The sequence below is a fragment of the Anolis sagrei genome, chromosome 7 (genome assembly GCF_037176765.1).
Source record: "Anolis sagrei isolate rAnoSag1 chromosome 7, rAnoSag1.mat, whole genome shotgun sequence".
Taxonomy (NCBI): domain Eukaryota; kingdom Metazoa; phylum Chordata; class Lepidosauria; order Squamata; family Dactyloidae; genus Anolis; species Anolis sagrei.
This window is the reverse complement of record NC_090027.1, coordinates 30595263-30620311: the sequence shown is the minus strand read 5'-3', so window position 1 is coordinate 30620311 and position 25049 is coordinate 30595263. Positions and strand designations below refer to the sequence as shown.

At 44.7% G+C, this 25049-nt stretch overlaps 1 protein-coding gene across 4 annotated transcripts in view; it reads right to left on the bottom strand.

The window, feature by feature from the left end:
• LOC132782822 (opioid-binding protein/cell adhesion molecule homolog) overlaps positions 1–25049 on the bottom strand; it is a 1106315-nt gene that overhangs the window by 117273 nt on the left and 963993 nt on the right. The window lies entirely within an intron of this gene.

The following is a 25049-nucleotide window of genomic DNA, read 5'->3' as shown; positions in this document are numbered from 1 at the left end:
CACCCTCAGGTGGACGCATTCAAAATTTGTTGACTGCGGGATGGGGGTCCTGGTCAGAAGAATGGAATCTCTGTAGACTACTGCAACCCCGCCTCCCCGCCCTCCGGATCTCGGTTGGTGCTGCACAGAGAACCCGGGTGGACAAAGCTGGGTCAAATTTACACCTCCCGCTTCGTCCAGCCAGGTCTCTGTGATGCACGCCAGATCTGCCCGTTCATCCAGGATTAAATCTTGGATGAAAGTTGTTTTACCATTGACAAATCTGGCGTTCAACAGCACCACTTTCAATCCTGAGGGACCGCCAACCTGGTTACACCTACTTACCGTATCAGGAGACCGATTTGGAATTACTAATGTTGTTCCATGCTGAACTATCTATCCCTGCAGTATACCACAGACAAAAAAAACACCACAGACAAAAGAACCAAGTATTACAAATAGACAATGACAGTTTCCTCATGTCTTCCAGTCCAAATCCAAAAATAGAGTACATGTATCTTCAGACAGTCTGCATCCTTCAAAACATTGCCATTGAAGTAAGGGGAGATCCTTTAGTATACAATGTAGTATATTACAATATAATTCCTCACTATGGATTTTGGGTTTTGGGGCTGGGGGAAAATGGTTGACTATAAATATGAAATTTCAGACTTGGGAGTGGAGGAGAGAATGAAACTATAGGGGACAGCTTTAATTAATTCAGCATCCATTGTACCAAGAAAACTCTAATGATGTGTAAAAATCTCGTTACTGTCAAGGCTCCTGAAGTTAACAAAACCGTTTCCGAGGATTCCCTTTGAAGTTGAACCATGTGGGCCTGCTGCAGGGCACACCTAAGTAGCCGTAAACCTACTCAAAAATGGAATCAGAAATGCTTCAAACACAAGGAGGAAAAGAAAGTGTTGACAAAAGGGAAAGAGAGCAGGACAGGGAAGATGTTTCCCAAAAAAGAAGTGTATTGTGGGTAACAAGGAAGCCTGTGGCTAGATGGAGCCACATCATTCAGTTTTCCCATTCCTTTTCGTGACTAATACTTGCTTTTCATTGTTAAAACATTACAAAAGATCTCTTTGTGAAATGGCACAGCTCCAGAAAGACAAATGCAGCTTGTGTCACAAATATGAGTCGCTCATAGCCACAAAATTGTGCATCTCTCCACCCAGAGAAATATATCTGTTCTAATCTTAGCCTCTCTTCTTCTATCTAATTTTCCCTCAGAGCAAAAACCTTCAAATACATCTAAAGTTGTTGCTTTAGGCAAATCTGATGGGTGATAACAGCATACCCTTCAACATTTCACGGATGGAAACGAGGACATGTGTGACCAAGCAACATCAGAGTGTAAGCATGATGCAAAAAGTTATAATGCCAAAGAACAGAGAAGCTAGAAAGGCTGCAACAGTTTCTTTTTGCCTGAGCCTCCTCAAAGGGGCAAAATTGGCTCTATTCTCCTTGTTGAATTTACTCTGAAGCAAGTAAACTGAGGGTAAAGGAACAGAGAGAATTGGACGTTTTAAAAGCAGCTGAAAAGTGAGATTGTAGAGGATTAATTGCAACTGTCCCCACCATATCAGAACAGTTGGAGGATATGAGACAATGGGCAGCTAAGTCAGGAAATCCCAACTGGATGCCCTCCTGCAAGGGTCTTCCTTCAGGGGCAAACCAAGAATGGACAATTTAGAAGTCTCTGAACAGACTCAGAAGCGGCGTGGGCAGATCAAAAGACAACCTGGCAAAGTGGCATTACCTTAAAAAATCTCATACCTTGTGTGACTATGGAGCAGAACAGACAACTCTGGATCTGTATGCTTGTCCATTGTGCCCTGCCTCATGTGCAGAGGAGGAATTGTTGGAGGCTACAGACAATGTCTTTGCTGTTGCCCGTTTTTGGTCAAAAGATATTTAGCCTCCTACACACCTTCTATTTTTAATTTATGCAATGCTTTTGATATGAAATAATAATAAATAATAAATAATAACACAATGCATTGACAGCAGCAGCAATGCTTGCAAATGTTGGCTGAGATCCTACACCACAAAATGCCACTAAATTTACCCAAACCCTGGACACTCAATTTACATAGAATCATAGGATCATAGAGTTTGAAGACACCTCATGGGCCTCTGGTTGCTTCTGGACCTTAAGAACAGACAAGCATCCCGAGCTCTGAGGATTACCTGGGAAGGAATCCCACTGGAGCATTGCAGCGCACCCAAATACCTGGGAGTCACTCTGGACCCTTCTCTGACCTACAAGAAACACTGCCTGAACATCAAACAAAAAGTGGGTGCTAGAAGCAATATCATACAAAAGCTGACTGGCACAACCTGGGGATCACAACCAGATACAGTGAAGACATCTGCCCTTGCGCTATGCTACTCTGCTGCTGAGTGCGCATGCCCAATGTGGAACACATCTCACCACACTAAAACAGTGGATGTGGCTCTTAATGAGACATGCCGCATTATCACAGGGTGTCTGCACCCTACACCACTGGAGAAATTACACTGCTTAGCCAGTATTGCACCACCTGACATCCACCGGGAAGTTGCAGCCAATAGTGAAAGGACCAAGGCAGAGACATCTCCAGCTCATCCCTTGTTTGGGTACCAGCCAGCACGTCAATGACTTAAATCAAGAAATAGTTTTCTTAGATCTACAGAGACACTTGCTGGAACACCTCAGCAAGCGAGAGTTCAAAAGTGGCAGGCTCAAACCCAGCACCTCAATCTGTGGGTGATACCAGATGAGAGACTCCCCCCTGGGCACACAGAAGACTGGGCAACTTGGAAGGCGCTGAACAGACTGCGCTCTGGCACCACGAGATGCAGAGCCAATCTTAAGAAATTGGACTACAAAGTTGAATCCACGACATGCGAGTGTGGAGAAGAGCAAACCACTGACCACCTGCTGCAATGCAACCTGAGCCTTGCCACATGCACGATGGAGGACCTTCTTGCGGCAACACCAGAGGCACTCCAAGTGGCCAGATACTGGTCAAAGGACATTTAATCAGCTACCAAGTTTGCAAAATTTGTGTGTGTTTTTTAATTTGTTTGTTTGTTTGTTTGTTTTGTTCTGTTAGAAATGTAATACAATGTTCTAGTTGCGGATGATACGATAAATAAACCTCATGGGCCATCCAGTTCAACCCCATTCTGCCAAGAAGCAGGAAAATTGCATTCAAAGCATCCCTGACAGATGGCCATCCAGCCTCTATTTAAAAGCTTCCAAAGAAAGAGCCTCCACCACACTCCAGGGCAGAGAGTTCCACTGCTGAACAGCTCTCACAGTCAGATGGAATCTCCTTTCTTGTAGTTTAGGTAGCCACCCATCTAAAATCCATTCAATGGCTGGATAAAAGCTAGCTGCAGGAAGATGATATCCTGCTTCTGGGTCTCCAGAAATGTTGTAGGAGGTCCAGGTAAATGCCTTTTTCTTCCTAAGAGTTATTTCAGGAATGCAACAGGTTGGCCATTTCTACTCTCTCTAGGCCATTGAAGGCAGGCCATCCTGTCAGAAAATAAATTGGTTGCTCAGCAAGTGCATTGTAGTGAATGGTGCTAAATTCCTCCAAGTGCCATAACCAAAGAAGTGTATATACAGATAGGTGTATGTCGCTAAGAGTCATTACTTTTAGAATGAAAGGGTTATAGCCTCTGGTATACCACACAGAATTCAAAGAAAACTAGAAGATTCCTCCATTGGGGAAACACATCTGAATTCTCAAAGGATGCCTCTTATGGTTATGACAGGACCAGTGACATTTCTCAGAGCTGTTCTGCACATTCTGACATTCATGCAAGGTGGAGCTTTCCAAATATCTTTTCCTCAGCTTTGGTCGGTGTGCCAGCTGTGCCCCTTTGTTGGGAAAGCAGATTTGGTCACAGTGGCTCATGCCTTAATTACTTCCTGATGAGATTATTGTGCTGTGCTGGGTATGGGCTTGCCCTTGAAGCGTTCAGAAATGACAGCAAATGCAAAAAAAATCAAACAGCTAGAACATTATCTGGAGCGCGCTTTAGAGATCACATAGCGCTGATCTTACACCAACGGCTCAAGCTTCCCTTTTGCTCCAAAGCTCATTTCAGAACACTGGTGTATCATTTAAAACTAATCACCACTGTGGACAAAGATATAATTATTGCAAGGACACAAAGGCAGGCTGCTGTGGAAGTTGACATTTCCACCCTGCCTTTGTGAGAATGATCCCATTCTTCCTGATGGGGAAATGCAGCATATTTCTCACACTGCATCCATTCCCCACCACCAATTCTCTTGTGAAATTTGGCTGAAGAGAAGGAGGCCTAGCACACCGACTCCGTCAGAGATGCCATGAGCGGATCCCTGAGGTCAGGATACTGACCAGGCAGCACTGCTCTATCAGAAGAGATGAAATGCTTCAATTACAGACAACAAAGCAGACAATTATTTGCTCATAGTTCTAGCTAATTGGAAGGAATAAAGTCAATGCAGCTAGTCATGCAGAGAGACAGGAGGCGACCTCTCTCTGTGAGGATTATCCTAGGATCATGAGAGTATTTACAGTGTTCATTTCTTTTTTTCATGGCACAAACTCTTATAGTCTGGAGTAGGCTTGGTTGAGCAAGAAAAAAAATGGTTCTAAACTCATTTCGTATATTCTGAGTGTAGCCACACACACCTTGCCCTTCCGAATGGTGTTTCGATTTTAAAACTATTTCTCAAATTTTCTTGAAAAAAAGATCGGAAATAGCAAAAATCAGAATAGCTCCGTTTACTTCGTTAATGGAAGGCATCCCTCCCCCGTTAGTTTAAAATCTCGCAGATCCCTGGCCTCCCTGGCGACAAGCGGCGATGTGGAAGGGTGAGGTGTGTGTGGCTACGCCCATCTCTTCCTGAAGGCCACGCCCCCAGTGGCCTTCAGGAACAGCTGTTCTTCCCCATGCCCACCTCCTTCCTCTTTGCATCGGCGGCTTTGCACCCCCGGCAATGCAAATAGGGATGAGGTGGGACAAGGGTAAGAACAGCTGCCATCCATCACCATTCAGTCACCCAGGAAAGGCAAACTGCAAGATTTTAAAACTAATCTCACAGTTTGCCTCCCCTGGGTGACTGAATGGCGATGGATGGCAGGCAGGGGAATGAGGTGGGCGTGGCTACGCCCAGCTATTCTTGACGGCCACTGGGGAAACTGCGAGATTGTAAAGTTTGCACCAGAAATACGAAAATAATTCCGAAAAATGGGTAAATTGTTTCAATTCATAATTACTCCTCACACTATTCCAGCATGGCTCGAAATTGTTTCAAAAGTCATTTAAATACGATTTCATTCCGATTTTAGAAACTTCCGAACCAGATCAACCAAGCCTAGTCTGGAGTTTGGGCGTTCCAAGGTAGAAAGCATTATTTCCTTTATTTGTTGCTGTTAGCTATGTTCAAATTCAACTTTTAGCAACTCTATGCACTATCCTTAAGAACCCAACTCAGGTCTTTCAGCCTTATGGATGTGGCTTCCTTTATTGAGTCTTATCTATTTGGAATATGGTCTTCCTTCCCCCCCCCCCCCCCCAAGACACTCCACCTTCTCAAGAATTATCGACTTCTTTAGTCAGTCATCTCTTCTCACAATATGGCCAATGTATCACAGCATCAGTTTAGTCATTTTGGCTTTCATAGGTGGAAATATACTGGCTGCTGTTTATATTCTGAGCCCAATTTAAGGTGCAGGTGCTTACCTACAAAGCCCTGAACGGTTTGGGACCAGCCTACCTGCGTGACCGCATTTCCATCTACGAACCCACGCGTTCTCTTCGGTCATCTGGAGGGGCCCTACTCATGATCCCACCAGCGTCGCAGGCGCGATTGGTGGGGACGCGGGACAGGGCCATCTCCGTAGTGGCCCCCAACTCTGGAACACCCTCCCCAAAGACCTTAGACAGGCCCCTTCATTGGCTATCTTCAGAAAGAACTTAAAAACCTGGCTTTTCCGATGCGCCTTCCCAGATTAGGAAATCTCCATTACCGAGTCCCACAAGCACTTTACCAGAACCAATGATTGCTGCACATCGCACATCGCACATCGCACTTGCCCTAGTAACCCTCTATACACCTCCTGTCAAATCAGCACTTTTAAACCTTGTACCCACCTTTTGGCCCGGCCCAGTTTTATTGTGTTTTAATGTACTGTGCTTGTTGTTTATTTTGCTTTAATTTGTTTTAATTGTTTGATTTGCTTGATTGTATTGTTATGTTGTAGTGTTGTGGCCTCAGCCTGTTGTAAGCCGCATCGAATCCTCTGGGAGATGCTAGCGGGGTACAAATAAAGTTTAATAATAATAATAATAATAATAATAATAATAATAATAAATATACCATAGAAAATAGAAGTCGCTGGTGGCTCAGTGCGCAGGACTGAAGACTGACAGGTTGGAGGTTCGAATCAAGGGAGAGTGAGGATGAGCTCCCTCTGTCAGCTCCAGTTCCCCGTGCAGGGACATGAGAAGAAGCCTCCCAGAGGGATGGTAAAACATCCAAACATCCAGGCGTCCCCTGGGTAACATCCTTGCAGACGGCCAATTCTCTCACACCAGAAGCAACTTGCAGTTTCTCAAGTCACTCCTGATGCACACACACACACAAACCACCATGGAAATAGGCCAAAGTATCACAGCATCAGTTTAGTCATCTTGACTTTCATAGGTGACAATATACCATGGGAATAAATGCAATTACACTGATATTTCCCCCTTTCTTTCCTTGCTACATCAATTAGATCTCAGAACTGAGTAATTTTCAGTTCACGAGGGCAAATTAACCCATTTCCCTGACTAAGCAAAGGGAAGGTTTTGTTTTAGTGTGGAGAAATGTCTATGCATCTACAGAGAAGAACTAGAGTAGAAAAATGCACCACTTTACACACAAACTCAGAACTGTAATGGACCATAACACTTTGGAAATACACAGAAAACTAAGGTGGTATAAAGCTCTCCCTTACCCAGGGCCAAGGAGTGGTGGAAGAGAAATGGACTAAAGGAAATGATGGGGAGGGAGTCTTATTATGGGAGCATGGCCCTCATTTTTCCCATCTGTTATATTTACACCTCTGGTCTAAGAGCAAGCAGCTACGTAATTCTACAAACATGCTCAATGAGTTTTTGTTTCCATTAGTCATAGGTCTTTTGTAATGCGAATGGATTAAACTTATGCACTTATTATAATGCACTTATAATTGCTCTCTTCTGGTCATTCTTCAGCAGCAAACAGAAATGCTTCTAAGATTACTGATCCAATGTGCCTTGAAATCCTGGTTTGTTGTAAGCTTCGTTGTAAGTCTTATGTTCCTGTTGTAAACTTCTCCAACAATCAATCAACCAATCCAAAAAAAAGTATTCAAAATGTCCACTCCAAAAAATTGGGGATGGGAAATAGTTCTATACAAAATGGGGAGGGGAGAGATAGAATCATCGAATCATCGAATCATCGAATCAACGTGTTGGAAGAGACCTCATGGGCCATCCAGTCCAACCCCCTGCCAAGAAGCAGGAATATTGCATTCAAATCACCCCTGACAGATGGCCATCCAGCGTATGTCAATATCTCTCTTGAATTGTGGTGGCCAGAATTGGACACAATATTCCAGGTGTGGTCTAACCAAAGCGGAATAGAGAGATTCACACTGGAAATATTGACAAGCTGGAATGTGTCCAGAGGAGGGCGACTAAAATGATCAAGGGTCTGGAGAACAAGCCCTATGAGGCGTGGCTTAAGGATCTGGGCATGTTTAGCCTGAAGAAGAGAAGGCTGAGAGGAGATATGATAGCCATGTATAAATATGTGAGAGGAAGCCACAGGGAGGAGGGAGCAAGTTTGTTTTCTGCTTCCCTGGAGACTAGGATGTGGAACAATGGCTTCAAACTACAAGAAAGGAGATTCCATCTGAACATGAGGAAGAACTTCCTGACTGTGAGAGCCGTTCAGCAGTGGAACTCTCTGCCCTGGAGTGTGGTGGAGGCTCCTTCTTTGGAAGCTTTTAAACAGAGGCTGGATGGCCATCTGTCAAGGGTGATTTGAATGCAATATTCCTGCTTCTTGGCAGGGGGTTGGACTGGATGGCCCATGAGGTCTCTTCCAACTCTTTGATTCTATGATTCTAAGGTCCAATCTTACAGGTGATGTCTCTGATTTACAGGTGTTGAATACATTGATTTTAAGGGCCACAATTCCCATTATCCGATGCCAGCTAATTCTACTGATTCCAGAGGTGTTGAGGCAGCTATCCTCAGACAGACAGTACAAATGGGTAAAAATGCTCGGAGGCTGCTCATCACTTTAGCTTTGTGAAGGTGCCATGCTTCTAGCACTAAGATTGGTAACCATGGCTTGACAACCTCCAGGGCACCAGGTTGCCTAGGTGCACAAAATGACACATTTTCCCTCCCTAGGACTGCTGAGATTGTTGGCTGCCTAATTATCAAGCCCATCTTGCCAAACACAGCTCCTATTGCTTAGCAATCTGAAGTATTTTCCTCCTGATTGCTAAGGGCGAAATCTACATCAACAATGGAGTACATCAAATGGAGACAGCACTTTTGACAAAGGCTTTCATGAACCTGGTTTCTTACCTAAGGGGAAATGCACTATTTATATGTAACCTTTCAACCATGCCTTGCCAACAAAACTCAGTTTTAATGATGGTTATTGTCATCTACCTGAGCCATATCTTAACTTGGTGATAAACATGCACCGACAAGTGTTTACAAAAGGAGGGAAAGGGAAGATCGGTTTCATCCCAAATCACCAGCGGAAAGCAGCAGAGGCAAGGCAGGGAAGAGGTATAAGCAGGAGATGAATTAAGCCGATATTGGCTATTTCATTATCCAAACGCTTCACTTAAGAAGCAAAACAACTCAGAGATTCATTAAAAGGAACACTCAGCTACCCAAGCCCTGCAGGGGACATGCCATTCCCTAATAAGTCATTGTGGAGCTGGGTTCCTGCCACCTCAATGTGAAAAAGAACCCTTAATAATCACTCTTCATTTGACTAATGACAGCCCCTTGGCTAGCAAGGAGCGAATTGAGAGTATCAAAAAGGACCTTTGGGCTGCTGCCTGGACTGGATTCAGGAGAATAACTCCATCCATCCATCCACCTACCCACCCACCCACCTGTTCTGTTGCGTGCTGGGCCTGTAAAGAATTTCCTTTAAAACAGGACATGCAACCTTTGCCCAGTGGGAAGCCAGGGCCCCCCCGAAGAGGAGTTCTCAGAGATTTTCCACCACAAATGATTTTAGATGGCTTGTGAAATATAACAATGTCCTTTATTAATGAGCAATCAAACAGAAACTTCTCTCGTCTTCAATAAAGCTAAACAAATGTTTCCAGGCTTTATGCAACTGGTGGCTTCCTAATCTTGCCCACGAAGGACAGGCAGCTGTCTTCAATAACTAATTCTTTACTTTAAAGGAAAATCCCTTTTTAACTTCTCACAGGCTGACTGTAATCTAATCCTTACACATGTGAGCTCTGCTACCGGGTCGAACTATGTCTCGAAGCACCAAGTGGACCTACCAGTATACTCCAGCTGGAGTTCTTTGGTCTTCCAAACTGTTCACCCTCTGAAATTCCTCAAAGCTTTAGGGCTGTTTCTCTGGGAATCTTTGGAGATCTTTGGATGCTCTTAAGACTGTTCTCCCCCGGAAAGTCTTAAGGGTTGAAGCTTTTGTACAGGGGACGCTTGCACATGTCCTCTACATTAGCTTTCCTTGCTGAGACTAACTAAAAATGACTCCCTTCCCTTCCCAATTGCCCTGAGCAAGGGGCGGAACCAAAACTTAACTAAGATGGACAGGAGGCCTGCCCTATAACTGCAAAATAGATAACAGAAAGAAAATAAAGTTGGAGCTCCTGGTACAGCCGTACCAGCACACACCTATTGTTGCTTGTGTGTGCAAGACCCCAACAGTGCCTCCAGTTGCAAGGGCTGGGAAATGAAGGCACTAGCAAGACCCCACCATTTAATAAGATTGTTCTTCCTCCAACCCCCACCGTCAGCAATCTTGATCCCAGATTGGAACATACTCTTCAGACTCTGCAATGTACAATTAGCCAAGATGAGTGTACCACTCCAATTAAAAACCTTTCCACTAAGGGCTGCCTTTTTATTTTCTCATTCATCACTTCCCATCCATATCTTCTCTTGGCTTGCAGCTCAGTGGGTGAAAAAAGCATCCAATTAGCTTGGTATTACTGCAGAGCTGCCATTGGAATGGTGGGGGGGGGGGGGGGTCTCTCTTCTCCAGGAAGTACATCTTCCATCCAGCAACAGGGTCTCTCTCTCTCTCTCTCTCTCCCTCTCTCTCTCTCCCTCTCTCTCTCTCTCTCTCTGTGTGTCTGTCTGTGTGTGTGTGTGGGGGGGGGGGGGGGGCTGAATGGTTGAGAATTATTGAAAGATGGAAAACCAGTCTTTCAGCAGGACATCCAAGAAGGCTTAGAAAAATGAGTGCTCTTGAGGACATATTAAGAGTCTCTCTTTATAGCTTCTTATCCCTCTGGCCTATATCAGACATAATACTGGTTGAGTGGTGATTAAGCAGTGGCCACTTGGCAAAATGAATTTCAACCAGGATAAATGTAAGGCAGGAAAAATGAATGGCATAAATATGAATGGGGGAATCCCCGCCTGATAACACTATATGTGAAAAGGATCATTCTAGAGGGTCTTAGTAAATGACAAGCTAAGCATAACAGTCAGATGCAGAGACAAAAACTCAGTGCCGTTCTAGGCTGTGTCAACATGAATACCGTCCAAACTAGGGATGTAATTCTTCACTAAGTTTCTTCTTAAGTGAAAGTCAGAGGAGAATTAAATTTCAGCATTTTTTTCCCAACGTGAGAAAGTCTTCAGAAACCATGCACATTTTTCAAGACTATTTGGGAGTTATTTTATGCCAAATGCACATGAGGAAGTTTTTTTCCCCAGAAAGTAACATTTTTCTGTGCAGAAAACATTTTTAATGCAAATAAACTTTGAATTTTCTCAGAACAATTATCTATTTTTTCTGCATGGAAAAGAACAAGAAAACAAAATTTTAGTGCAGGAATCATTATCCTGGCTGCTTGACATGAAGCAATGGAATAGCCATGTGGGGTGGCTTCAGGGATTTCCTGTAAGCTAAGGTGTGTAGGTGCTTTGGGTCTCAGTCCTGGGAGAAAAGCACGGTACACATAAACATAACAGCAACATCATCCCCTGAGGCTGTGAGAGTGTGAATGGTCCAGTGATTTTTCCATAGCCAAGAAGGAATTTGAACTATGTGGTCTCCATAGTCCAAACCACACTGTCTCTTGGGGAACTATTGGAGATAAAAAGCAAGCACCATATAGACCTGGATCTGGCAATAAGACTTCGATGAAATGTTTTCCATAGAGTTTAGAACTCAGTCAAGCAACGTCAAAAGGAGTGCAAATGAAATTAGTTTTAATATTGTTAAACGGTGTAAAATTCCCCAACACACAAAAAAGGAAGGAGAAATCCAGGCATATGTGCCTGCCAAAGCTAAAACGGATGCGTGGAGAGAGGCGAAACATATGGGCACCCATCTGGCGCAGAGCACAATGCTAGACCTTCACTATATACCTCAGGTTTGCAGGAAGCAGTAACCACAATATTAGTGAGTGTAATTTTCTTTTCTATCTTTTTTTTTCTTTTTTTCAACACCCCCCCCCCCCCTCCACCAAAATCTGCAAGGAACAGCTTGCATGTCCACAATTGTTTTGCCAAGCAAGGGATGAATAACCTTGATTTCTCATCTCCGCCACCTCAGTTTTGCTCTCAGAGGATTTAATTAGCCCTTAAACAAGGCTTCAGACAAGAAACAGAGAGACTAGTGGCCTAAGAGAGAATTAAGAGGTGGGGGTAGGACTCCAAGTAGTCGTGACAAAAATCTAGCTGACATGCCAGGTCACTGTATTAAGTGTCTCTTGTTAGTCATTTGGCTTGTTGCAATTTCTTCTGGGCTTAAGACACTACTGTTGGGTCATTCCCAATGCTAGCTGATTAAGGGAAAAGTGACAAGCAGAGATGTGGTGGAAAAGCATCCCATTTCTTACATGGATGCTCCAAGGTGAGGCAGAAAATTAGGGCTAAGAAAATCTGTCAGTTTGGCTTTCTCAGCCATTCAGTTTCTTTAAATCTGAAGTTCCTACTGCTCTGACATACACTTTGAAAACTTGTGTGATTCTTTTTATTTTTACCTCCCTCCCCAATTCAACTAAAAAATTCCAACCAAATTTACTGACCAAATTCAATTTGTTTTAGTAAGGTGCCTACAAGTCAACTCTGATGTATGACCTGGAGTGATCTTGGCCAATTTTTTTTCCAGAGGGGTTGGCTTCACCCATTCATTCATGGGTAGCTTTATCCATTAGGAGATTTACTAATGAGGGCTAATTTTCACATTAAATGAAATTAAATGCCAAACTGATCGGAATTCAGAGATAAGAAATTATAGGTGTGTGACCTATTCAAGGAAGCTGCTCTCCAAATGGAACCATACAATCAATTCTTTCAATCTAGGTCTGAAGAGCTTTCTGGGTAGATCTGCTACCTTCAGAAGATGCTGGAAAAATAATTCCTTCAAGCTCCCCCATCTTTTTTTGGTAATGAACAGTGGGAGGATATCTCAAAGCCTTTTTCAAAACATCTTGAATTCAGGGAGCGACGTGGCAGAGAATAAATTGGAGGAGGTATGAGGCAGCTGTGCAGCTTAAAATATCTTCTAGTGAAGGCTAATGAAGATAACCTGGGGTGGGGGAGAAAAAGACAAGAAAGTTCGCTCTCTGGTTAGGTTAAATTTGAATTATCATTCTTTGACTAAGCACAGCCAGTGTTTAATTAAAGAGTCATCAGCTAGTGGCCTCTCTACCACATCATAACCACACAGGCTCTAATTTTCCCATCTTGGGAACAAAGAATTTTTTTCTTCTATCAGGAAAAATGCCAATCCAATTCTGAGCACAATTGAAAGTGCTGGTTTTGACCTATAAAACACTATACGGCTCCAGTCCAGTGTACCTGTCTGAACCTATCTCCTTCTACATCCCACCTCAGAGTTTAAGATCTCCGGGGAGGCCCTGCTCTCAGCCCTGCCTCTGTCTCCAACACACTTGGTGGAGACGAGGGATAGGGCCTTCTCGGTGGTGACTCCCTGCCTGTGGAATTCACTCCCCGGGGAAATTAGGTCATCGTTATCCCTCCTCACCTTTAGGAAGAAGGTAAAAATGTGGATGTGGGTCCAGGCCTTTGGATAATTAGGTGGAAATGACAATTGACAATGTTGACAATGGCTTGGAAATAGATTATGGATAAGTTAAACGGAGTACTCAAATATAGTATTCGACTAGATAAATAGCCACTAGACTGGTAATAGCTCAATGGACTGTAAGTATATTGCTTTAATGTTTTATGTTTTAATGTTTTTATGCTTTTAACTATTATAATTATTGTTGTTTTGTATTTTATTGTGCGGCATCGAATTGTTGCCAATTGGAAGCCGCCCTGAGTCTCCCAGGGGTTGAGAAGAGTGGGGTAAAAGTGTTCGAAATAAAATAGATAATAACTAAATATTAGGTCCACCTATTGGCCCAAAATTGTCTACTATAACTGGCTGCAACTTTCCACTCAGGACCTTATCACATGAGCAGAGGGAAAATGAAGGAAAGCAGGGGACAGGGTGAGGCAGCAGAAGGAACAATCTTACTCTATTCTCTTTTAAGGTCAGTCTTCTACATCCTACATCCTTTCCCCATAGAAGTCTTTCTCCTGCTTTGAGCCACCTGACTCCTCAAAAGGCACTCTGGGCTCAATTTTTCCATACTGCCAAAATGGAGCCCCAAGGAGTCTTACCAGAAGTTGCCTTGCCTCATGTTATGGACCCCGTGAGACTCCGTTTTGGCAGCATAGGGAAACCGGGAGAAGGCATAGAGAAGACTGTATCTGATGAGATAATCTGTAGTTGTTGTTTCTCCTTTCTAAACTTATTCTATCTGCTTCAACAGGCAACACAGGTAATGTTTATGACTGCATGCCAACACAATACCTTTCCATACTTCAAAATCATAACCCTCTTATTTACTTTAACTGCTATGGCTACATCAATGGAATCCTGTTTTGTTTTGCTAGGTTTGTAGTTTGGTGAGGAACCTAGAACTTCCTAGCAGGGAATTCTACATTTGTTGTTTTGTGCCTTTGAGCTATTTCTGAATTAGGGCAACACTAAGGTGAACCTATCAAGGGTCTTTCTTGGCAAAAGCTGTCCAGCATGAGTTTGCCTTTGCCTTTCTCCAAATTTGAGAGTATGAGTTCTTGCAGTGTGTTTCCATGGCTGAGCAGGGATTTGAACTCAGGTCTTCTGAGTTGTAGTTCACTGCTTACAGCGTATCCCTGTTCTGTTAATGCACATTGAGTTGGGCTGCATAACAATTCACTAACAAGGCAATGATTTCATGGTGTTGTATAACACAGTGAACTCTTCAGCATTGTCTCCTTGATGTAGGATCTCAGCCAAAAAAAATTGATCACACTTCCTCGGAAGAAGACAGCAGCACATTTTTCAGCCATGATAAATCTGTGATAAATTTGCCTTAGGATCTCCACAAGTCAGAAATGACTTGAAGGCGCATAACAACACAACAACAACAACAAGGCATTTAAAATTATTTCCTAGACAATTCTAGTGTGCTGCTGCCATGAACTACAACAAAGAATTACAAAACTACTATTTCCAGGTGAAATCAATGTCTTGTGTTGGGGCCCTCAGAGTTCTACCTCTGTTATGATGTGAGATTAATTATCAATAATTAATAATCAATAATCAATCATTCATCCAGAGAGTGTGGATGAGCTACGGCTCCCCATGGAGGGTGTGACGGCGCAACTGGTGCCACCTGTATGTAAAACTTTAAGTTGCAAAGGTTTGAACTGTTGTAACATGTCCAGACTTGCCTGTTTACCTTGTAAATGTATTGTTGGATTGATTGGTTATCTACAGCTGTCAATCAATGTTGTTTTACATCTATTGGCTTGCTCTCCCAGCTCAATTGTTTGGCTCCACCCTTCCTAGGGAGGAAAACGCTTTCATCTTCATTCTTACCACCAAAAGCTCAACAGATGGATGTGCGAAAGGCTTGGCTCAAAGCCCTTGGTCAAGTCATTTCTTACCACCAATTCTCAGGTTTATACCCTTAAGATTCATACTTCATGCCCAGCTCATCTGGACGACGTTGAGGAATCTTAAGCACCTTCAAACCAGTCCTTTGGCATCAAGAGGAAGACTTTGTGCCTTCAATATAGGCGATTGGACTGGGGTTGTAAATGTTTCGACTTCATAGCCATTGAGAAAGAGGGAACTTGGAAGCTGCTCAGCTCGAAAACTCCTTGGACCCAAGACAACCAGAGATTGTAATATATATTTTCTTTACTTCTTTTTGGAACATCAAGTTTAATGCCTCAGAAAGATAACTCTTTGTGAACAATAAAGCCTATTCCGAGTTATTTATAGTGTCTTGTTGATCCTTGAGAGTTCCAGTTCTCTAAAGGAAGGCAAGAAGCAATCCCCTGGGGAAAAGTTGCCATGTCCTTGTTTTTTCACTAAGTACTATAGACCCCCCAGGCAGTGAAGGCACACAAGGACATGAGAGAAGCCTCCCACAAAGATGGTAAAACATCAAAAAAAATATCCAGACATCCTCCAGGCAACGTTCTTGCAGAAGGCTAATTCTCTCACACCAGAAACAGCTTGCAGTTTCGCAAGTCACCCGACACACTAAAAAAAAAATCAATAATTATTTATTAGGAATCTCTTCCACACACTGACTTGCTTTGTGTTCTCCTGAAGTCATGCTGTTTAACCCTAGATGTGTGGTGGTAGAGCATGGCAACTGTATAGGAAAGCTGTCATTTTAGCAGGGCTATCTCTCAGTGCTTTAGCTTCCAAGCAGCTGCTTGCTCAGTGTGTTCGCATTAGTCACTTCCTCCCAAAGAGGCTTGTTTCTTCATCTGCTAAATGTAGACAATAATATTTTCCTACCTCCCTGGAGAGGCTGCAAAGTTGAATTTGCTAATGTTTGTCAAGATGACTCGGGTTTATTAAGATTCAATAAAGTATCCTTTTCGAGTGTTTCTGCAATTTCCAGTCCCAGCAGGGAGCCAAAGCAGTAATGCAAGCAAGGGGGGGGGGGGGGGGGGAGAGAGAGAGAGAGAGAGAGAGAGAGAGAGAAGAAAGGAGGGAGAAAGAGGAGGAATCCTGAGTACAGAATTCTATTACCCTATCTGCAGCCTCTCTCAAAATGATACTAATTAGAACCCCCCCCCCCCATTCCTTCTCTAAAGACCTCAGGGTGGAGAGAATTCTGCAATGAGAAACCTCAGGATTTGGGGCTGCATATGGCCTTCCAGGATTCCTTAGTTGACCCCATTGCTTTGATCGTAATACCAGTTTGAGTGCTTTTCTAGTTTTTGTGATGTCCTTCACCGATTCTAAAATAAAGGTTTATTTGCTTGCACCTACCATTGTAACTAAAATATAACTAAACAAAATTTTCCACCTGTCACTAGAACACTGGTTCTCAATCTTCCTAATGCTGTAACCCCATAATACAGTTCCTCATGTTGGGGTGACTCCCAACCATAAAATTATTTTCACTGCTACTTCAACTGTAATTTGTTATTGTTATGTATTGTAATGTAAATATCTGATATAAAGGATATATTTCCCTTCACAGGACAAAATTTGGGACAAATGTACGATACACCCAAATTTGAATACTGGTGGGGATGGGGGGGGGGGGTTGATTTTGTCATTTGGGAGTTATAGTTGCTGGGATTTATAGTTAACTTACAATCAAAGAGCATTCTGAACTCCACCAATGATAGAATTGAACCAAACTTGGAACACAGAACTCCCATGACCAACAGAAAATGCTAGAAAGGTTTGGTGGGCATTGACCTTGAGTTTTGGAGTTGAAGTTTGTCTACATCCAGAGAGCCCTGTGAACTCAAACTAATAATAATAATAATAATAATAATAATAATAATAATCTTTATTTGTACCCCGCTACCATCTCCCAAAGAGACTTGGTGCAGCTTACATGAGGCCGAGCCCACAATACAACGATAAGCAATAGCAACAGTAATACAAAACAATAAATAAACTCACAAGCAGAAAATAAGCAATAAACATTAACAATAACACGGCGCGTTTAAAAACCTATGGCTGGGCCAAATGTAATAATTAAAATGATGGATCTGGACCAAACTTGACATGAATACTCAATAGGCTCAAATGGTGGAGTTTGGGGAAAATAGACCTTGAAATTTGGGAGTTGTAGTTGTTGGGATTTATAGTTCACCTACAATCAAAGAGTATTTTGAACCCCACCAATAATACAATTGTGCCAAACTTCCCACACAAAACTCCCTTGACCAACAGAAAAGACTGTGTAATGGTCTTTGGTGACCCATCTAACACCCCCTTGGGACCTCCTCAGGGGTCCCTACCCCCAGGTTGAGAAATGCTACACTAGAAGGCAGCCCCAAAAACCTTTCTAGAAATGATTCATTATTCTTTTTAATATATTTCTGGGCATTTCTTCCATTTCTAAGAAGTAGAGCTGTTGGGCTACAACTTTTAATGGCCTTTGCCAGCATAACCATTCATGGGGATTATAGGAATTATGGTCCAACATCCTCCTAAGGGCACACATTCCCAATCCGCATGTAGAAAAGATTAAGGAACATTTAACTAGTTAAAGAAGAGATAGTTAAGGAACAGGCTTGGGGGGAACAGGGCTTTCTCCCCCTCTCTGAGTATAAATCCAACCACATCAACTGCTTCTGTTTCTTGTTTAGGGGGAAATTAAATATCCATTTGAAGGTGTGTGTCTGCATGTCCGTATGCATGCCTACATGTCTTAAAGAATTTACCAGAAACCACAGTGTCTTTGAAAATCTCCCCAGGCTTATATAAATATGTATTTAGGATCAACTAAATATATGCAAGAGATTTTTAGTATCTGAAAGATGTCTTGCTTCACTGGCTGCAGATGAAAAAAGAAAGAATAGGAAAGGACAGAAAGAGTACTGCTACAGGTTTCTAGTGCGTTGTGCTTTGCCTCGTGTCCTATTGATTCTAAGTCCCCAAACATTAATACACACACTACATACTTTTACCATATAAGCCAGGAAGCTCTTACGTGGCAACCTGGGGACAATATTTGCCCAAAGGGAAGACTCCATCTCTCTCTTGGTGGCCTAATCAAATTTTAATCAGAGTATAGAGAAACATTTACCTACGTTAGAGAGAGAGAGATTTGGATTAAGTCCTTGTCATTTCTGAGTTCTGTTGGATAAATAGATTATGATCATATTCAATGCTGTCCTTACACTGCTGCAGTTTATTTTTTGCATAACAAATGGTTAGAAGTTAAGTATTATATTGATGACTGGTGCTGCTTCTTCTATTATTCTTAGATATGGTGCGTTATTGAAGACAGATATATTTAGAATGAACCTGATTGGTATGGAACATTGTACTTCTACCCATAACCAACGCCTTTAGAGTGCCGTAATGGCAGGAACGAGGTGCATAAACATCCTTAACTAGACACAATATTTGACACTTTAAATGGTACATGTTTCCTTTTAATATTTAAGTGTTCAATTTTGTATGGAAATGATACACTTGGGAGCATGTATTCCATACTCAGAGGGTCCTTCTACAGTCACAATGAACTACCTGATGCCCTTAATCTTATGTCATCTGCCCTTGCATGCCAACTACAGATAGAAATCTTGTAATGCATTTCTCAATGACTACAGCAACTATTACAGTTGAGAAATAGCAGTTATTTCTCAATTGTCAATTCTCCAGATGGTTTGAAGTTTGGTTTCTAGAAACAGCTTCTGGAGGACAAAAGTTTGAGAACTACTGGACACTTGTATGTTTGAATAGTTTTCCTAAAATAAAGCACACCTGCATTTTCCTTTTCATTTCATTGTCAAGTGCATACCCCTCCCCCCCCCAACACCAATCTCGATAAAATACTGAAGAGTAGAGACATCACATCGGCAACAAAGATCCGCATAGTAAAAGCAATGGTATTCCCTGTAGTCACCTATGGATGTGAGAGCTGGACTATAGGGAAGGCCGAGCAAAGGAAGATAGATGCTTTTGAACTGTGGTGCTGGAGGAAAGCTCTGAGAGTGCCTTGGACCACAAGAAGATCCAACCAGTCCATACTTCAAGAAATAAAGCCTGACTGCTCACTGGAGGGAAGGATAGTAGAGGCCAAGATGAAGTCCTTTGGCTACATCATGAGAAGACAGGAAAGCTTAGAGAAGGCAATGATGCTGGGGAAAATGGAAGAAAAAAGGAAGAGGGGCTGACCAAGGGCAAGATGGATGGATGGCATCTTTGAAGTGACTGGCTTGACCTTGAAGGAGCTGGGGTGGTGATGGCCAATAGGGAGCTCTGGTGTGGGCTGGTTCATGAGGTCACGAAGAGTCAGAAGTGACTGAATGAATGAATGCATAACCCCCCCCCCCACACACACACACACACACACAAAGAAGCCAACACACACACACACAAAACTCAATTTCTTCCTGGAAGAGAATTTGCAAATCATCTTATGAATGGCTTTTTGATATCCAATAATATTTGGTTCTGCACATGGTTCCAAGACGTGTATAAGGTGATCTCTCATTAGAATGTGAGCACAACTGATTCCCTACCCATTGTTATTCCTATCCCATACCCCAGAGAGGTGTGTATATTTGTGTATGTGTGCCTTGAATTTGCATGACGACTTTTGGTGACCTCATGAATTTCATGAGATTTTCTTAGGCAAGGGATCCTTAGAGGTGTCCTTACTCTGAAATATAGCCCACAGCACTTGGTATTCATGGTTGGTCAACCTGCATAGATACACCTTAGTTAATGAAGCATATATGTTTCTGGGAATCATTTATTCAGCTGAAAATCTAGTCCCAGAAACAGAAATAATATGGAAAAAATAGGGATAGGTCCCCTCAATACAAAAACAATGAGCTGTTTGGAATATTTCAGTAGACTTTTTATTCAAGGCTAAGAATAATACCCATATGTGAAGTGAAACACCAGGTCAGGTCAACCTTAGTGAAACAAACAAACATTTTCTTGAATATTTTAGAGACCATTTGAAGACTTGGCCCATAATGCATTTTGATGTGTCTTTTGCCAGTTTCCACCTTTCTTATGCTTTCCCTTTTAGTGGCCTAATGTATAGGACTATTATTTTTAACAAGCTGAAGGGTAAAAACAGGCTTATCTGCTCTCCCCTGTGCTCTCTGTTTTGCTGTTCACACATCCTCAGCAAATGATTTTGGAGGCATCTGCTGTTGAAGGCAGGCACACATGGCTACTAGGCCTGGGCGGTTTCGTTCGTTAATTTTGTAATTCGTTAAATATTCGTTAATTTTAGCAATTACAAAACGATTACAAAACTTATTTTTAAACCCGGAAGTGTTTTTAAATATTGAAACGGCATGCGCCAAAAATTTTTGTATTTCCGTCCATTTTGGAAATACATAAGATGGCTTGGCTAGATGCTTGCTGTGAGCTCTCCTCTCTCTCCTCTCCTTAGCCAGTCAGAGGCAGAGCCTGAAAGAGGAGGAGGAGGAGGAGAAGGAGAGGGCGGGGAAGGCGCCGGCTGAGCAAGCGAGCGAGAGGGCGAGCGACCCTCAGCGGGAAGGCGGCCCGTCCCTCCTTCCTCACCTTTATTTATTTATTTATTTATTTATTTCATTTATTGACCGCCCCTCTCAGCCCGAAGGCGACTCGGGGCGGTGAACAACAACAAAGAAAGACAGTATACAGCAAATCGTGACAATACAAACCGGACAATACAACATAACATATACTATACTAAAAAATCCGCTTCGTCAAGTCCTGGGGTCATAGCCGAAATTCATAGTCCTAGTTCATTCCAGTGTCATTCCAAGATACACTCAGCTGAAGGCCTGCTCGAAGAGCCAAGTTTTCAGGCCCCTACGAAAGGCCATCAGGGAGGGCGCCTGTCTAACTTCGGTAGGGAGGGTGTTCCACAGCCGGGGGGCCACCACCGAGAAGGCCCGCTCCCTCGTCCCCGCCAGACGTGCCTGTGAGGCAGGCGGGACCGAGAGAAGGGCCTCCCCGGAAGATCTCAAGGCCCTCGTGGGCTCGTAGGCCGAGATGCGGTCTGCAAGGTATTTTGGGCCGGAACCGTTTAGGGCTTTGTAGGATAACACCAGCACCTTAAATTGGGCCCGGTAGCAAATCGGCAGCCAGTGGAGCTGGGACAGCAGGGGCGTTGTATGCTCTCTGCGTCCTGCTCCCGTTAGCAACATGGCTGCCGCGCGCTGGACTAGCTGAAGCTTCCGGGCCGTCTTCAAGGGCAGCCCCACGTAGAGAGCGTTGCAGTAGTCGAGGCGGGATGTGACCAAAGCGTGTACCACCGTGGCCAAGTCAGACTTCCCAAGATACGGGCGCAGCTGGCGCACGAGCCGAAGCTGTGCAAATGCTCCCCTGGTCACCGCTGAAACCTGGGGGTCCAGGCTCAGCGATGAGTCCAGGGTCACACCCAAGCTGCGAACCTGTGTCTTCAAGGGGAGTGCGACCCCATCCAACACAGGCTGTAACCCTATACCCTGTTCGGCCTTGCGACTGACCAGGAGTACCTCTGTCTTGTCTGGATTTAATTTCAGTTTGTTCGCCCTCATCCAGACCGTCACAGCGGCCAGGCACCGGTTCAGGACTTCGACAGCCTCCTTAGTAGCAGGTGGGAAGGAGTGACAGAGTTGGACGTCATCTGCGTACAGATGACACCGCACCCCGAAACTCCGGATGATCTCACCCAGCGGCTTCATGTAGATGTTAAACAACAAGGGGGACAAGATGGAACCCTGAGGAACGCCACAGGTCAACGGCTGCGGCGTTGAACAGGAGTCCCCCAGTAACACCATCTGAGTACGACCCTCCAGAAATGACTGGAGCCACCGCAGAGCAGTGCCCCCAAGACCCATCTCTGCAAGGCGCCCCAGAAGAATACCGTGGTCGACGGTATTGAAGGCCGCTGAGAGGTCCAGGAGCACCAACAGGGACACACTCCCCCTGTCTAGCTCCCGGCGCAGATCATCCACTAAGGCGACCAAGACCGTCTCGGTACCATGTCCCGGTCTGAAACCAGACTGTGCCGGATCCAGATAATCCGTGTCTCTCAAGAATACCTGGAGTTGTGAGGCCACCACGCTTTCCATGACTTTGCCCAAGAAGGGGAGATTGGAAACAGGCCGAAAGTTGTCCAATTTAGTGGGGTCAAGTGATGGTTTCTTCAACAGCGGCTTTATAACAGCCTGTTTTAGGCTCGCTGGAATCTTGCCTTCCCGAAGGGAGGCATTAACCACCACCGTTACCCATTCGGCCAATCCCCCTCTGGCCTCCTTTAGAAGCCAGGATGGGCAGGGGTCTAGGATGGACGTGGTGGGTCTCATTCCTCCAAGTACCTTGTCCACATCCTCGGGTTTCACAAACTGAAAAGAATCCAACAAAATCGGACAAGCAGGTGCTTGTGTCACATCCCCAGAGACTGCACTTAATGTGGCGTCCAGCCCAGAACGGATCAAAGCGACTTTGTCTGTAAAGAACCGAGCAAATGCTTCACAGCGCGCTGCCGAGTTGTCAGGGCTCCCACCTGAGATAGGGGGAGTTAAAAGACCTCTGACAACCCGGAACAGCTCCGCCGGACGGTTTTTTGCAGACGCAATAGTGGCCGCGAAGAAGGTTTTCTTTGCGGCTTTTATTGCCACAGCATATGCCCTTAAAAAGGACACAAACCGTGTTCGGTTTGGCTCGCTTGGGTCCGATCGCCACACGCTCTCTAGAACCCTCTTCCTTCGCTTCATCGCTGCCAGTTCCTCAGTAAACCAAGGAGCTGGTTTAGCTCGGTTACTTGAGAGGGGACGTTCCGGAGCGATCTTGTCAATAGCCCTGGTCATCTCCCCATTCCAGAGAGCGACCAAGGCCTCGACATGATCACCTACCGCGGTGGCGGGAAACTCCCCAAGAGCCGTCAGGAATCCATTCGGATCCATTAGCCTCCTGGGGCGGACCATCTTAATGGGTCCTCCACCCTTGCGGAGGTTAGGGGGCGCAGTGAGCCTAAATCTAATCAGGAAGTGGTCGGACCACGGCAACGGAGAGATGGACAACTCCTCCACACCGCCACCCTGCTCCCATCCCTGGCAGAAAACCAAGTCCAATGTGTGTCCAGCACAGTGGGTGGGGCCAGATATTTGTTGGGACAGCCCCATGGTTGCCATGGCGGACATGAAGTCCTGAGCCGCACCTGTGAGGGTTGCCTCGGCGTGGATGTTGAAGTCCCCCAGCACCAAAAGCTGTTGGGACTCCACCGCCAGGCTCGAGACCACCCCCGCTAGCTCAGGCAGGGAGACTGTAGTGCAGCGAGGTGGACGGTACACTAGCAGAATCCCTATTCTGTCCCGGTCACCCACCCTCAGGTGGACGCATTCAAAATTTGTGGTCTGCGGGATGGGGCTCCTGGTTAGATGGATGGAATCTCTATAGACCACTGCGACCCCGCCTCCCCGTCCTCCGGCTCTTGGCTGGTGTTGCACGGAGAAACCTGGAGGACAAAGCTGGGAGAGATTTACGCCCCCCGCTTCATCCAACCAGGTCTCCGTGATGCACGCCAGGTCTGCCCGCTCCTCCAGGATTAGGTCCTGAATCCAAGTTGTTTTTCCGTTGACAGACCTGGCGTTCAACAACACCACCTTCAAGCCAGAGGGCCCGCTCACCTGGTTACACCAAATTGCCTTAGGAGACCTATTGGGAATAGTTAATTTGGAAAAGCGGTCCGAATTAGGCCGAATTCGAGGTCTCCTTCTCCCGCATCTCCTCCTTCCCACCACGACCTCTATGGGGGCCCCTCGGCTAGTGGAACACCTCCCCCCCTCCATGCCGCAGTTATGAGCTATAAGATTACTTTCTCCTACGCTTGTTGTTATGTTTATTGGTTCTTGCCAGCATCCCCCCTCCCCCTCCCCCCCCCCCCCCTCCCCACCACACTCTCCATCACAGGCTCCAGGCCACCTCCTCTTCTGCCTCCACTCCAGAGCAACATAAATAGTAACCAAAGGGGGGCAGGGGGCCACATGGGTAGCAGCAATATGGGTAGTAGTCGATGTTCCGACTGCTTCAATAGTCCAGTTCTTAAAGTGCCTAGATTTCAGGAGCAGTTCATTGGCGGGCGTGAATGATCGTAAATTAATTAGCAGCAACACACATTCGAAGGCACATTTAATAACGTGCTAGATCTAAAGTGCTCTACTTATCAATATAAAGTGCGGCACAGAGGGACGGGGAAAGGGTGAAAGTGCTGGTGCAATCTAGCAGCAAATGGCAGGCGCCTAGGTGCTCTAAATCGTTCTTATTACAATGATGACAGATGACAACAATGGTAACCAGGAAAGTGGTAGTTGGTATTATACGATTACCCCTTATGGGTGATAATGATGGTAGTTAACTAAATATTGCTATGACCCCGATGAAACTATAGACGGTTGGTAAACCAGCGGATATGCTTCCGGAGTTGATAACTCGGGGGTGGGGCAACACAGATGGTTAATCACATTCTGCTCAGTAAATACCAGCGAGGAAGCCAGCTTAAGGTCTACACCAGCTTAAAGGTCAACACAAGAGAGGTCCACACAAGGACGGTCAGCACAGCTTAAAGATCTACACAAGCTTAAAGGTCAACACAAGAGAGGTCCACACAAGGACGGTCGGCACAAGGGTCTACTCAACTCGTTGCTTTGCCCTGGTGGAGTTTGGGCCGGGGAGGGGCCGTGAGTCCACAGCCGCCTGATGGAAGAGGGGCTGGATCATAAGATGGAAAACGGTGACGACCCCCCCAGCCACGGCAATGACGACAGGATGGTGATGAACTCGTCGGGCGGCGGCGGCAACGGTC